The sequence below is a fragment of the Solanum lycopersicum genome, chromosome 10 (genome assembly GCF_036512215.1).
Source record: "Solanum lycopersicum chromosome 10, SLM_r2.1".
Taxonomy (NCBI): domain Eukaryota; kingdom Viridiplantae; phylum Streptophyta; class Magnoliopsida; order Solanales; family Solanaceae; genus Solanum; species Solanum lycopersicum.
In genome coordinates, this window is record NC_090809.1 from 14,143,189 (window position 1) to 14,156,113 (window position 12,925).

Here is a 12,925-nt window from a genome sequence, read left to right on the forward strand (position 1 = left end):
ATGTTGAGTTTTATAGTTTATTTACGATAATATTGATATATACTGTTCCCTATTTTGAGTTGGCCGATGATATCTACTCAGTACCCGTGTTTTGTACTGACCCCTACTTTTATGTTTTTCTTCTTGTTATTTGTGGAGTGCAGCAAACGTGCCATCATCTTCGACTCAACAGTAACTCAAGCAAGTCTTCGTCACACCGGATCTTCAGGGTGAGCTAACGCTTCTAGCTTGGACTGGATCTTCTCCTTCATGTCTTTATGCCTTGAACTTCCGGCATGGACTAGATTCTTATGTATTTTTAGCTTCTTAGAAACTCTTAGAATTAGTAGTTTAAAGTACATGTTCTTGTGATGATGACTTCCAGGTTTTGGGAATAATAGATGTTGAATATTCATAGTTATTGAATTGGTTTTTATTAATGAGTTTAAGTCTTCCGCATTACTTTCTGTTTATATTATATTTAAATGTTAAGGTTTAGATTGGTTGGTTCGCTCACATAGGAGGGTAAGTGTGGGTGCCAGTCGCGGCCCGTATTTGGGTCGTGACAGGACTTGGTATCAGAGCATTAGGTTAGTTGGTCTCATCACACAAGAGCAGGTCTAGTAGAGTCTTAAGGAACGGTAGGGGGACGCCTTTACTTTTCTTTGAGAGGCTATAAGACTTTAGGAAAATTTCACTCTTTCATTCTTTCTTTCGTGCTACTACTTGAGTCCAATTGGTATCTAGGCGATACGAATTGGTATCTGACCATCTTCACTCTCTTTCGCAGATGGTTAGAACTAGAGCAACGACTACGCCAACACCAACACCGGACAGACAAGAAACAACTGAGCCAGCCACTGGGGCTGTGGCTCGAGGAAGAACAGCGGCAAAGGGCCGTGATAGAGGTCGTGGGAGGACGTCCTCTAGAGGAAGAGGACGACCACCGAGCCCATCTAGTACTAAGGCGGTGACTCCTCCACCGACTGAGGAAGTGATAAGAGAGGGGGAGGATGGGGTGAATGAACAAGTGCAAAATGAGGAAATGCCACCCCAACCTACCCCAGAGATGATCAATCAGGTTCTGGCTTATCTTAGCAGGTTATCTGATTAGGGCCAGACACCCCCAGTGTTTTCTGCACCAGCACCTCAGGCTCCGGAGGTACAACATGCGGCTACTATGGCTCCCCGCATGGATGTTCAATTGGAAATAGGCACGTTTCCACGTCTGACTACTGGGCCTATAATGACAAGTGATCAGCATGAACTTTTCAGTAAGTTATTGAAATTGAAACCTCCAGTCTTCAAGGGTGCTCAATCGGAGGATGCTTATGATTTTCTGGTTGACTGTCACGAGCTACTACACAAGATGGGTATAGTAGAACGGTTTGGTGTGGAGTCTGTGACTTATCAGTTTCAAGGGAACGCCAAAATGTAGTGGCGGTCACATATTGAGTGTCAACCAATAGAGGCACCACCTATGACTTGGGCCTCGTTCTCTAGCTTGTTTATGGAGAAGTATATCCCCCAGACTTTGAGGGATAGGAAAAGGGATGAGTTCCTGAGCCTAGAGCAAGTTAGGATGTTGGTTAATGCTTATGAGGCTAAGTTCCGTGCACTATCCAGATATGCCACTCAACTCTGTTTCAGTCCTCAAGAGCGGATTCGCTGGTTTGTGAAGGGGTTGAGGTCAGAATTGCGGATTTCGGCCTTACAGGTAGCGGCAACGGCAAAATCCTTCCAAGAAGTGGTAGACATTGTGATAGAAGTGGAAGGAGTGAAGCCAGATGACTTCACTACAACATCGACATCAAAAAGGTTTCGAAAGGGAGGTGAGTTTAATGGTTCTTACACTAGAGGACAGGGTTCGGGAAGTTACTCAGTCCGACCAATTCAGTCTTCACTACAGACTGTAGTTGGGGGACCACCTCAGACCGATCAACACTTCTCTGAGGGGCCTATGATTGACTCCAGAGAATGTTATGGATGTGGGGAGATTGGACATATTAGGAAAAATTGTCCCAGACAAAGTTATAGACCCCCAATAGCTAGAGGTAGAGGTGGTCAGAGTAGAGGCCGTTATTCTGGAGGACGTGGTGGTCGAGGTAATGGTAGTCACCAAAACGGCAGAGGTAATGGGCAAACTGGGGCCACTACATCATAACATGGTAGGGGCAACGGACAGACGAACGATAGGGCCCATTGTTACGCTTTCCCTGGGCAGTCTAAAGCGGAGGCATCTGATGTTGTCATCACAGGTAATCTTCTGGTTTGTGATTGCATGGCTTCTGTATTGTTTGATCCTGGATCCACGTTTTCTTATGTATCTTCCTCATTTACTAATGGTCTAAATTTACATTGTGAATTTCTTGATATGCCTATTCATGTTTCTACTCCGGTGGGTGAGTCTGTGGTAGTTGAAAAGGTATATAGGTCTCGTGTGGTAAACTTTTTGGGGAGCAACACTTATGTAGATTTGGTTATCTTGGCAATGGATGATTTTGATGTGATTCTGGGTATGACTTGGCTTTCTCCGCAATTTGCAATCTTGGATTGTAATGCTAAAACGGTGACGTTAGCCAAGCCTGGGATAGACCCGTTAGTGTGGGAGGGTGACTACACTTCCAATCCGGTCCGCATTGTCTCCTTTCTTCGTGCTAAGAAAATGATTAGTAAAGGGTGTTTAGCTTTCTTGGCACATCTGAAGGATGGCACTACCCAAGTACCTTCGATTGAGTCGGTTTCAGTAGTTTGTGAGTTTCTGGATGTGTTCCCTGCAGATCTTCCTTGTATGCCACCGGATAGGGATATTGACTTCTGTATTGATCTTGAACCCGGTACTCGCCCCATTTCTATACCCCCTTATAGAATGGCTCCCGCGGAGTTAAGAGAGTTAAAAGCACAACTTCAAGAGTTATTGAACAAAGGCTTCATTAGACCAAGTGCATCTCCTTGGGGTGCTTCGGTTTTGTTTGTAAAGAAGAAGGATGGGAGTTTTCGGATGTGCATAGACTACAGACAACTAAATAAAGTAACTATTAAGAACAAATATCCTCTTCCTCGCATTAATGACTTGTTCGATCAGTTATAAGGTGCTTGTGTCTTCTCTAAGATTGACTTGAGATCCGGTTATCATCAATTGAAAATACGGGCAACGGATGTGCCAAATACTGCTTTTCGAACGAGGTATGGGCATTACGAATTTGTGGTGATGTCTTTTGGTCTTACGAATGCCCCTGTTGCGTTCATGAGCTTGATGAATGGTATTTTTAAGCCATATTTGGACCTCTTCGTGATCGTATTTATTGATGATATATTGGTATACTCAAAGAGCAAGAAGGAACATGAAGAACATTTGAGAATGGTATTGGAAATGTTGAGGGAGAAAAAGCTTTATGCCAAGTTCTCTAAGTGTGAGTTTTGGCTAGATACAGTGTCCTTCTTGGGGCACGTGGTTTCTAAGGATGGAGTGATGGTGGATCCTACTAAGATTGAGACAGTGAAGAATTGGGTAAGACCTACTAATGTGTCAGAAATAAGGAGCTTTGTTGGGTTAGCTAGCTACTACCGCCGATTTGTCAAGGAATTCTCTTCTATTGCTTCCCAATTGACGAACTTGACTAAGCAGAATGTTCCATTTGTATGGTCGGACGATGTGAGGAAAGCTTTCAGAAGCTCAAGACTTTGTTGACTACCGCACCTATCCTTACCTTGCCAGTAGATGGTAAGAACTTCATTGTTTATTGTGATGCATCCTATTCTGGGTTGGGTGCAGTACTAATGCAAGAGAAGAGTGTGATTGCTTATGCTTCAAGACAATTAAAAGTGCATGAACGTAACTATCTAACTCATGATTTTGAATTTGCTGCGGTAGTGTTTGCATTAAAGCAATGGAGACACTATTTATATGGGGTTAAGTGTGAGGTCTACACGGATCATCGTAGCCTTCAGTATGTCTTTACTCAGAAAGATTTGAACTTAAGACAAAGGAGATGGATGGAACTACTGAAGGACTACGACATCACTATTTTGTATCATCCGGGGAAGGCGAATGTTGTAGCGGATGCTTTAAGTAGAAAGGCAAGAAGCATGGGAAGCCTAGCTCACTTGCAAGCTTCTAGACTCCCACTGGCTAGAGAGGTTCAAACTCTAGCTAATGACTTGATGAGAATAGAAGTAAATGAGAGGGGAGGATTGTTGGCTTCTGTGGAGGCAAGATCTTTCTTTCTTGACAAGATTAAGGGAAGGCAGTCTGATGATGAGAAACTGCACAGAATTCAAGATAAAGTATTGCGAGGAGAGGCTAAGGAAGCACAAATCGATGAGGAAGGTGTTTTGAGAATCAAGGAAAGGGTATGTGTACCCCGCGTCGATGATTTGATAAACACTATTCTGACATAAGCTCATAGTTCAAGGTATTCTATACATCCAGGTGCAAACAAGATGTATCGTGACCTAATGCAACACTTTTAGTGGAGTAGAATGAAGCGTGATATTGTTGACTTTATTGCCAAGTGTCCGAACTGTCAACAAGTAAAGTGTGAACACTAAAGGCCCGGAGGAACACTTCAGAGAAATCCCATTCCGGAATGGAAGTAGGAAAGAATTGCAATGGATTTTGTGGTTGGTCTTCCCAAGACAATGGGTAAGTATGACTCCATTTGGGTAATTGTTGATAGGTTAACTAAATCTGCTCATTTCATTCCGGTCAAGGTGACTTACAATGCAGAAAAGTTAGCCAATCTTTACATTTCGGAAGTGGTGCGATTGCATGGGGTTCCACTATCCATCATATCAAATAGAGGTAGGCAGTTTACTTCTATGTTTTGGAAAACATTGCATGCAGAATTGGGTACTAGGTTGGACCTTAGTACTGCGTTCCATCCCCAGACCGATGGTGAGTCTGAGCGAACGGTTCATGTGTTGGAGGATATGCTTCGTGCATGTGTGATAGAATTTGGTGGCCATTGGGATAGCTTCTTACCCTTAGCGGAGTTTTCATACAATAATAGCTATCACTCAAGCATTGATATGGCTCCATTTGAAGCATTGTATGGTAGGAGATGTAGGTCTCCTATTGGTTGGTTTGATGTGTTCGAGGTTAGACCTTGGGGTACTGATCTCTTGAGGGATTCGATGGAAAAAGTGAAGTCTATTCAAGAAAAGCTTCTAGCGGCGCAAAGTAGACAAAAAGAATATGCAGATCGAAAGGTTAGAGACTTAGAGTTCATGGAGGGTGAACAAGTCTTGTTGAAAGTTTCACCATGAAAGGGGTGATGCGGTTTGGCAAAAGGGGTAAACTAAGTCCAAGGTACATTGGACAATTTGAAGTACTTAAGCGAGTAGGGGAGGTGGCTTATGAGTTAGCCTTGCCTCCAGGGCTGTCCGGAGTACACCCGGTATTCCATGTGTCGATGTTGAAAAGATACCATGGGGATGGGAACTACATTATCCGTTGGGATTCAGTTTTGCTTGATGAGAACTTGTCTTATGAGGAGGAGCCTGTTGCTATTTTATATAGAGAAGTTCGCAAGTTGAGGTCAAGAGAGATTGCATCCATCATGGTGCAATGGAAGAATCGACCCGTTGAAGAAGCCACTTGGGAGAAGGAGGCGGATATGCGAGAAAAATACCCACATCTGTTTACAGATTTAGGTACTCCTTTTCGCCCTTGTTTTCCTTCTTGTGATCATTCGGGGACGAACGATGGGTAAATTGGTATCTATTGTAACGACCTGTTTAGTCGTTTTGAGCAACAAACTTCAATTCTGGAAAAACAGGCTGAGGCGACGGACCAAACGACGATCCGTCATGGGCACGACGAACCGTCGCAGGGTCTCGTTTCTAAACACTTAGAAAATCTGAAATTGGGTACTGAAAATCGACTCTCTGAACTTCGCGACGGAATGGCAGGACGGACCGTCAGAGGCATGACGGACCGTCATAGATTGTTCAGTAGAAATTGACTCTCTGACCCTTGCGACGACCTGCAGGACGGACCGTCGCAGGCACGACGGCCCGTCATAGGTTGCGCAATCCCAGTCCGGGTCAGATTTCTTAATACGTTTTAAGGGACGTTTTTTACTATTCTTGCCTTAATTATAAAGTTAGAGGGCTAAGGATTATAAGTCTAATTACTTGGGGGTTAAAAGAGTTGACCTTAAGTTAATTAGTGGGGTATTATTGCCATCTTTTATTCTTAATTACATACTAATTAGGGTAAAAGGAAGAGGGTTTGAATAAAGAAAATAGAGAGAACAAGGAGATAGAGAAATTGATCGATCAAGAGGCAGAGGGAATATCAAAGCTTGGGAAATTGCTTGTTGCTTCCAATTCTTCGGTGGAGGTAGGTTATGGTTTTTATGCTTCATAAGTAAACTCTTAATAGTGAATGATATGTATTGGTAGTATTATAACCCTACTATATGCTTAATGGTATGTTTGCATGAATATGATTATGTGATTGCGATAAGATAAGCATGATGAAAATATTGAATCCCAAATCTTGAAAAGAAACTTTAATATACATTATTAATGATGATGCCTTGGTATAGAAGAAGGCTTGATGATTTACAGAATGATATTAGTGGATCGGAGTGTCACGTTCCGACACATAGTATTAGGGGATCGGAGTGTCACGTACCGACACATAGTATTAGTGGATCGGAGTGTCACGTTCCGACACATGTAGGGGATCGGAGTGTCACGTATCGACACATGTAGGGGATCGGAGTGTCACGTTCCGACACATGTAGGGGATCGGAGTGTCACGTACCGACACATGTAGGGGATCGGAGTGTCACGTTCCGACACATGTAGGGGATCGGAGTGTCACGTTCTGACACATAAAATTAGGGGATCGGAGTGTCACGTTCCAACACATAGAATTAGGGGATAGGAGTGTCACGTACCGACACATAGTAGTAGGGGATCGGAGTGTCACGTACTGACACAAGAGGAGGAAAGATAATGAATCTTGAAAGATGATAATATACTCAACTTGATATACTTAATTCCCAAATGAGTATGGTGTTGAGGCTTGAGCCCTCATGGATGAACTTGATGGTACTTATTGATGATTATAATACTTGTTGTTGCTACATGTTGAGTTTTATAGTTTATTTACGATAATATTGATATATACTGTTCCATATTTTTAGTTGGCCGATGATATCTACTCAGTACCCGTATTTTGTACTGACCCCTACTTTTATGTTTTTATTCTTGTTATTTGTGGAGTGCAGCAAACGTGCCGTCATCTTCGACTCAACAGTAACTCAAGCCAGTCTTCGTCACACCAGATCTTCAGGGTGAGCTAACGCTTCTAGCTTGGACTGGATCTTCTCCTTCATGTCTTGATTCCTTGAACTTCCGGCATGGACTAGCTTCTTATGTATTTTTAGCTTCTTATAAACTCTTAGAATTAGTAGTTTAAAGTAGATGTTCTTGTGATGATGACTTCCAGGTTTTGGGAATAATAGATGTTGAATATTGATAGTTATTGAATTGGTTTTTATTAATGAGTTTATGTCTTCCGCATTACTTTCTGTTTATATTATATTGAAATGTTAAGGTTTAGATTGGTTGGTTCGCTCACATAGGAGGGTAAGTGTGGGTGCCAGTCGCGGCCCGGATTTGGGTCGTGACAATGTGAGTCTTAATGACTATATGATGAAGATTGTTGATATGAATGAAGTTTCTTTCACTTACTTGTATAGGTATATACTGAATTTTAAGGTTTGTGGTCTTATGAAAAGTTTACTAAGAATTTATTGGGTTATAGGGCTCCATATGTTCATTTCACTATTAGACAAAGATTGGGGTCATCAACAAGGTATTATAATGATGGATGAGAAAAGAAGTACAAATATATACAAGTTGAAGTAGCTTACTGTAAAGACAATGTAGTCCTAACTTAAGCATGTATTTGATGTATTACGCTTATATGTTGATATGTGTTGGCTTAGGTAGGGTATATGTATGTTTCCATGTGTCCTTAAGGTGATGCATTGCACCAAATATCACTAGAGAGTTTTTTGGGAGTTAATAAATAAAAAAATTAAATGTTCACTGTTAAGTAGGAATAACTTACTCTATTGCCTAAAGGTTTTATGAAGATATACTCAAAAAGGCATGAAGTATGATTTCAAAAAATGTCCCTTTTTAATACATCTTTTTGCATGATTTCCATACTTAGTGCATTCTTGTACTAATCCCATTCTTCTCTACTTTTTACACAAAGTTTAGGTTATGGATGCTTACATTATGTCGTGAATGGGGAAGAGCTTGATAATTGAACCCCAAGCTCAACGAAAAGAATCCTTAAGTTCAAGGATCTCCTACTTATGTCTTTACTATAAAGTGTATAAGGTTGTACTTTGGTCATATGTTTTAAGGGTCGTGTCCCTAATGTACTCTATTACTGTTGAGTCAAAGATTTCAAAGAGACTTAGGGTCTAAATGTTTATTATGACTTATATTATATATATATACATGAAATTTTAAATTTATAGCATATGATGTCCTATGAAAAATTTTAAATTTTCAGCTAAATTTACTATGTCAAATTTGATGAATGATAACTATGGACTTGTATAAGACCCCCGAGAGGTAAAGTATGCCATGTTACTTCTAGTGGGTGCTCCTCGGTTGTGACACACTTAAGAGATCCTTTAGACTACCTAGTATAATATCATCCTTACTTAACAGAACAACATACAAATAATATGACATTCTCCCTTCCAAAGGTTATCAAAAGACTTACTCAAGTAAATCAAGAATATAACGTCAATGATTGACCTCGTCAAGATTACCTAAGTAATCCTTAATACTACCTAGGTTTGGATCATGTCTACATAATCAAGCAACTTCCCTAACTAAAGTCATTCTTAAGACTTATCTAGGTAAGATACGAAATGAACATTCCCATGCCCCCTTCACACCTTAACTATAAAACCCTTTACTACTCTAGATCTGTACTTATTCATTTAACATACTTTCCTAACTTAAGTCATTACATTCCTTAGTTCATTAAAGATTCATTCATCACATCCCGACATTCAAGTAATGGTCTAGGTGAATACCTAGGGACTCTAACTAACATCTTCAAAGACTATTGTGTAATGTCTAGATAGCGTCTCATACCACCACCTAAACTTTATATAATTTCTCTAATTCTAGTAGGTATACCATACAATGAGAATAAGATATAATATACATAAACCATGATAGCTAAACATGGAATCTGGAGTTCTAATCTACTCCGATGAGGGTGTTCTACTTGCCAAGGTTATAACAAGGACACATCCCATGTAGGCATATGGTTAAGGAATATGAAGGGATTTTATGTACTCTAGTCATATTCTCAAGTAGAGATACATTGTACTCTAGAATCCTTCTCAAGCAGAGCTACTTGTCATCACATACTCACTTGGTGCTAGTGTTTGTTGTCATAGAGTAATTCACATTAAGGGATCATATGAAGAGGTTCTTGTCAAGACCAGGGAGCACCCCCTAAATGTAACATGGAGTACTTGACCTCCTCTTAGAAGTCTTATAGAAGATCATAGTTATCATTCATAGCATCGACATAGTAAATTGAGCGGAAAATTTAAAACTGTTTATAACACCTCATATGGTAGAAACTTTACTTCATATACATATAATATATAAGTCATAATACATATATAGACTCTAAGTCTCTTTTCCATCTTAGACTCATTATATTAGAATACATTAGGGACACGTCCCATTAAACACATTACATAACTCTATAATATTTTAAGACTTTCCAATAAATACACATTAGGACATCCTTGAACTTAAGGATTCCTTTCCTTGATCTTGGGAATAACCTATTAGTCTCTTCACCATTCAAGACATCCTTTAATAATCCATAACCTACACTTTGTTTAAAAAGTAGAGAAGAATGGGATTAGCACAAGAATGTACTATGTATGGCAACCATGCAAAAATATGCATTTAAAAGGGACATTTTCTTTAAAATCATTCTTCTTGCCATTCGGAGTAAATCATCATAAAACCTTTATCAATAGCATATATATTACTTACATACATCATAAAATCACAATAAAAGGCCAAACATCATAAAAAAGCACATACCATCATAGATATATAATATCAGATAGACATAGTTAAGTCAAGACGTTCATTATATAGTCAACAAGATCAACATCATGCATAAAGACTCATATCATGCACATCTTCATATCAAGTAGACAAATAATACAATGTCATGCATAAGGACAACATACATAGTGACATGCATTAGAACACATTCCTAGAACTTCCTAAGGAGCTACTTGTCCAGTGTCTAATGGGTTCATTACTTCCACCTATCCTAAGTAACCTCCCTTAAGTCATTCTATTTAGAGACCTAATCATTCAAATTCCATTGTCCATTTTACTTTAGGGAACCTATAGCCTTAACCAACATAGACCATGTGATGCTAAACTTGGAATGCGGTGTGATAAAACCCCACACTGATAAAGGGTGGTTTACCGGCAAAACTAGAACTAAATGTTACATAGCTTTCTAGGTGGAATCCACTAGCTAGTATCCAATGGTGGCAACATAGTTATAGAAATTGGAGGTACATGTAAAAACCCTATTTGTTACAAGATTAGGCATTGTAGTTATTCACTTATGGAAACCCTATTTATGCCCATTAAGGAATTGTGGTTATCCACCTCATGAGATTTATGGTGACCTACGTTCCAACCATGGGAAGGGACACACACTCATATTCAAGTTAACTCGGTGCTAAGCTATGTTCCTTTTATTGAAACCTGTATTATATTTTTACTTTATAAATCATAGGTTTTGGAGTGTCATCCCGTCATATGTTTAACTCATAGGTTATAGGTGGAAGTTCATCAACCTAAATTATTTAAAGAATCCATTCACATGAACATTGCATATGTAAAGCTAAGTCTACTTTAGGGTACACAGGAATACACCATTCAAGGCCCCTATCTTGACAAGATATTTATACATGTGTTTGTGTGTATACATATATGTGATAAAACCTTTCACATAACACATTAAGTCACACATGTTAATATAAGAATGCATGAGTTTATTGGCATAACTATATGAAAAACCCTTTCATATATACACACAAAGACACTATGCACATTCATACTTCATCCTTTTATACACATCATATTCATAACATGTTCATATATTCATCTTTCATATATATAGAAACCAAACATGGGAACTATCCTATCAAGACGCATATGTGCAATGTATAGACAAGGTGCCATACTCTTGCCCATGCTAATACACCTTTAATGTCATTCTATTAATGAATACATAACATACTTCACATAAATATACTTTACATGTATAGTAGTAGACATTAGTGAATATAAGAACAACCTTTCATTTAGACACCATGACCCATACTACTCGTAACATGCATATAAGTGAGTGTGTGTGTACATTGGTTAACATGATACATAATTGATATAAATTACTCCTTGAGGCAGACACTCTCTTTGACCACATTATACTTCCAAGAATGTACCACACAACACATAATAGCATAGGAAGTAGGACAATATAAATATTATAACCAAGGCTCCTAACTTTAGTTATTTACACTTTCATATAAGGGGTACATGGGTAGGGCTACTAAATATTTTAACACATAAATTGAACAACTATACAATACCATAACATGAATATGCACATGTCATACAATAGCGACACGAACTAGATCACAACTAGATAGGAAGATAGGCACAATTACATCATAAAGTGATCATCAAAATATCTAAATCATATATTGATAAATTTGTCTTAAACTCCATGGTCAACACATATATAATGAAAATAGAGTAAACAAAGCCACCATAAGTGGACCATACCACGCAATGCTAAACAAGGCTTCATCAACATTACTATAAAGAAATGGAGAAGTAGAAGAGTAGAGGGAATAAACATTCTTACTAATTTCTCACCCTTTGATCATCATTGATCAATATACCTTATTAATAAATAATAAATATACATGGAAGTATCTAAATGTACTTTAAACATATAAGAAACCATGTACAATTCGCTACAACATTATACTATAACATAATACAACACATTAACATACTAGGAAAGTAGAATAACATAGATCATTAGTTAGTTTCCCTTGCATTGATTTTAATTCATATTTGTATATAATATCATTGTAAGGAAGAATATAAACCTACATTAACTATATTGAAATCATTATTACATACCCGCAAAATTAATGTTACGACATATGCATTCAGGCTTGTCGATTTGCTAGAGTGTAGGAGAATTTACAAAACTATGAACTCAATAAGGATTTGATAATAATTCATATTTTATAATCAATATAATCATTAGGAATTATCTAATCCGGTAAGAAATCAATAAGAAACCATGCTTGGTCGAGATCCATCACACACTTAGCTTTTTGACATCATAGCCTAATTTAATCTAGATCAATTCATGCAAGACTTTCTTAGATTGTTCATTAATGATTTATACCTAAAAAATTCATTTAATATATCACCCTAATACATTATCTACATATTTCATACATAATCACAACCTTACACAAACGATTCCACAACCGACTTAAAGATAACACATAGAAACATAGGCTATTCATATTCAAATCTTCATCATTGATACGCCTGGATCCTTAAATACCAATTCAACATAAAATCATGTAAATAACAGCGTATACAATCACTTAAATGTAATAGAATCATAATTCAATTTATAGCAATTCAAGATCATAAATCCCATGCAAAGTTAAGTCATTTTGGTAATGGAGCATGGGTTCATCATGCAATTGGATTGAGAACAACTTCCAAATCAGTAAAAAAAAAATACCTTCATATTATGCCTTTGTAATCATTTTAAGAAAGAACCCATGGCAGGTTAAAGAAGAAA